This window comes from Triticum aestivum, chromosome 2D (assembly GCF_018294505.1).
Source record: "Triticum aestivum cultivar Chinese Spring chromosome 2D, IWGSC CS RefSeq v2.1, whole genome shotgun sequence".
Lineage (NCBI taxonomy): Eukaryota > Viridiplantae > Streptophyta > Magnoliopsida > Poales > Poaceae > Triticum > Triticum aestivum.
In genome coordinates, this window is record NC_057799.1 from 20,189,608 (window position 1) to 20,193,700 (window position 4,093).

Sequence of the window (4,093 nt, forward strand, 5' to 3'; positions counted from 1 at the left end):
AAAAGATGATACGCACACTCGTGCGTATTCGAGAAAAAAAAATCTCTATAGAACATCGGAGAATCTAGCAAGCCGTCATCTGTGGTCTTTGGACACCAAAGAATCCCATAGTTGATTTGTTGGGGCTTTGTCATCTGCCAAGAGAGCAAAGAAAGAAAATTCTGAATATTCCGTGGTTCTTGAGAAAATTCTGAACTGCAACCTGAGGCGTTCCATAGTTATCAAGCAGGGCGTGCCCGTGACGTGGCTCATATATCGCCTGGTTGGCTGGTTTGCAAGGCGTGTTGCAGAGTCACTTTCATAGTTGAAAGTTTCTGCCAAAAGGGAAAGGGATATGTGCTGTCCAGTGGTGGTGGCAGGTTGAGTGCAAAAGGAAGGGCTTAAGTCGTCATGGGATTGAATGTTCAAAAGACAGTCAAGTCTTTAGTTTCACGCCTACTGTCACGTCACTCGTGACTAGAGGACCATCTCCAAATTTCGGCCAAGCCAGACAAGACACGAGACAAACTTGTCCACTTATGTCTCTTTTGATAATTCACTTTATACAGCCCCATATTCAAGTCTTTGCTCAAGGAAATATAATAACACGGCTTCAACACAGAAGCAAGACTAACACTCGCAGTGTTATTGGGCGAGTCCTCCTCGAAATTTCAGTTATATATAGCTTCACCCAGCTTTTGCAATTGATCCATTGCAGCCCCGCATTCCTCAAGAGTCAAGAAACACAAAGGCCAGCGGGTTCTCAAACACACATACATGGAGGTAATCTTTTCTGCTGCTATGGTTGAGCTTTCCAGTAGATCCATATCTTTCCTGGTCGACACATACCTGAAGCAGACGGCGGTGCCAACCGAGGAGGAGAGGCTCCAGAGCCTGCAACGGCTGCTACTTCGGGCTCGTATCATCGTCGAGGAGGCAGATGACCCGCTAATCACAAACCAGGCCATGCTGCATCAACTCGGCATGCTGAAAAAGGAGATGTACAGAGGATATTACACCCTCCATATCTTCAGTTGCTGAGTCCATGGAGATGGCAGGACAAAAGATCATGAAGTCAATTACTCCTTTGTTCCATCTAAGCTCAATCCTGCCAAGCGTCTATGTTTTTGCAGTGGCAACAGTGAAGGTGCAGCACAAGCGGAACTGCTGGAGCAAGTTCTTGGCAGCCTAAGGGACACCATTGAAGATGTCAGTGAGTTTGTCATTTTTCTAAACGCATGCAACCGTACAACATGTATCTGTTGCTAGACAAGTGCATGTTTGGACGCCAAACGGAGATGGAACACATCATGAACTTCCTGTTGCAATTAGAGACTGCTCCTGGTGCCACTGATGATCCCGCTGTCCTGCCGATCATCGGTCCTGCGAAAGTTGGAAAGAGAACTTCCTGTTGCGACGATGAAAGGGTGCGCAACCACTTCTCTCAGGTTTTGTGTTTCAGTGGAGATGATCTTAAACATGCAAGCATAGAGACAGTAATATGTGGAGGTAGAATCAATCATCAAAACCGTGGCGTGGGCAGTGGAAGGACACTGATCATCATTGAGCTGGTTCTGGATATCGAGGAGCATGTATGGAAGAAGTTGTATTCAGCAGCGAGAAGCCGCTCCGTGAGCGGAAGTAAAATCATAATCGCGAGCCGATCCGAGATGATCACAAGCTTTGGAACCACACAACCCCTCAGATTACAGTTCTGTACCCAAGAGGCATACTGGTGTTTTGATTTAATAATATGGCTGCATGCATCGATTGATGCAGAGGCCGGGGGTGATCCTCCTTTTTTTAAATAAAAAAAGCGGCATACTGGTACTACTTCAAAGTGTGTACTTTTGGGAGCACGAGCTCGAGGACCGCCCGAAGCTTGCAGCAATGGCCATGGTCATGGCCAGTATTATGAATGGTAGTTTCATGCGTGGAAGCATCTTCAGTGAACTGTTGAAAGCAAATTTTAACCCCCGTTTCTGGAGCATGGCCCTTGCAACCCTCAGGACTATGATGCAGATAAATTTACCGCTGTATGGTGTACATTTCAGTGACCCTTGGCAGATGGCATCATGGCAGCCCCGGTATATCTTAGGAGAGCAGAGGGAACTTCCTGTGAATGCTTGCTGATGTTTGGTGAGACATGTTCTGCCGAAACCGGACCTGAAGATCAGGAGATGATGAGCATGGAGGATCTTCTATTCGGAAGTGTTAGGCCTAGAGGGAAATTCAAGGTCCATGCGTGGACATCCCCCTGCCGCCTCACTACAATTACATCCTTCATTGTGAGATACAGAGGCCACATCGCATGGCCGCCAGGAACAAGCGCTGTCAGAATATATAGTCGCAGCTGACTAGCTCATGCATGGTTGATGGTGTCATGTTGAGGCGTAGGGGCAATCCAAACGAGCCCGGTTAGGGCTGGCAACAGTTCCAACCAGGGATTCAATCCTAGTTAATTCAAGTACTAACTCTGTTTATTTTTATAAGACGTTTTAGACTTTTAGACACTGTTCAATAAGAGCACAAAGTAAGTTGTCTGAACGTCTTATAAAAACAAACGGAGAAAGTAATAGTCACTTGTGGGGAGTCCTAGTTGTGTATCGTTTAGGAGTCTCGTTTTCCATTTGGAGTCTGTAAGGCAAACCTCTAAGGAGGCAGCCCCATGAAGTCTAGGCATGGATAATGAATAAAGATTTAAGACGGAGTAGTTCCCAATCTGTGCTCTTTCTCTCTGCACTGTTACCCTCTGCTACGGCCGGCAACAGCTCCTCCTCGCCGGAAGCTCGCCGGCCGCAACATGAAGTGATGCAAGGAGAGTAGGGCCCTGTTCGGAAACCCACCCACTCCAGAAATCTCGGGAGCGAGGAAAGTGCAGCTCCCTGATTTCCAACTACAGCTCCGCCCGCTCCGGGAGCTGAATTGCGGAGCGGAGCGATTCCGAACACTGCCCAGATATTGTGAGTGCTGACTGCTCTCTCTACAGAAGCACACATACTTTCACTTCTTTTCGTAGTAGAAATATTGTGAAATAACATGGATTTCACTGTTGTTTTTGTTGTTGTTCCTGCTGCAAGTATTAAGCAATTAAGAACACTGTGTGGGTCAAAAGTTACAGAAATTTCTTTTGGAGGGTGATATCAGTCAGATAACCCTGTTTACTGATAGTGAAAAGCCATGTAAGTTCTTTGACTGTTTCCATTTGTCCACCTTATCTTTTCCACCACACGAGTAGGCAAAGATCATAATATCAACGCTCAGTGCATTGTTTGTTTATTTTTACTTTTGGACAAAATGGGCGGCAGATCGCCACAAAGGCTGAAACCAAGTCTTCATCCATCACCAGAGAAAGAAAAACAAAACCAAGAGCCATGACAACTTCAAGAGTGAGATTCTACAGTGCATCAAGTAACACTAGAGACGGTGACAAGTCAAGCAAAGGAGTATTTCTGTGGGACCCAACATTCAGTGCCTGCTCACAGTAGTAAGAACGGGAGCAACTACAATAGAATCGGAGCCTAGGATGAAAGAACAGAAAAACATACCAGGGCCATCCGATGGAACATGGTTGGTCCAGATTGATGGATTCTAAAAGTGTGACTTTCCTGGTTACCTTTTCTTGATTTCTGATGACATATTTAAGAAAGTTCTCTCCACATTGATGGATTCCTTAGCATAATTCTCAAGAAAATTCATCCGTAATGATCCTGCAAATGCTTGAAATTAATCATAGATATTTTATTCACTTGATTCCTATATTTGAATAGCAAAGATCAGAATCACATTAGGAAGAAGAGTATCAAGAATAAAGAAGCATGCAGATCTTTCAAGAATGAAACATGTTCAGAGTGGGATTTTTTTGTTGCAATTAGCGACACGTTGTTCTATCCATTCAGGTATACCATGTAAGCTCAAACTAAAATGTTGTTAGATGTTAGCCAATATAAGAAAAACACATTATTTTTTAAATGTTGATAACAGCAAGCCGTGAAAATGATAAATTTAGGTCAATGGCTAAAGCCAAGAAATGATTAAACGAAATATTACTTGTCATTTACATACTTCATACATCTCCCAATCATCGCCTCCACCTAAGTAAAAAAGGTGCTAG

The 4,093-nt window shown here is 44.5% G+C and overlaps 2 pseudogenes; both read left to right on the top strand.

Moving 5' to 3' along the window:
* Positions 1-756: 756 nt before the first annotated feature.
* LOC123055539 (uncharacterized) lies at positions 757-2,326 on the top strand (annotated as a pseudogene).
* Positions 2,327-3,353: 1,027 nt separating this feature from the next.
* Positions 3,354-4,093, top strand: part of LOC123055540 (uncharacterized) — a 2,359-nt pseudogene continuing 1,619 nt past the window's right edge.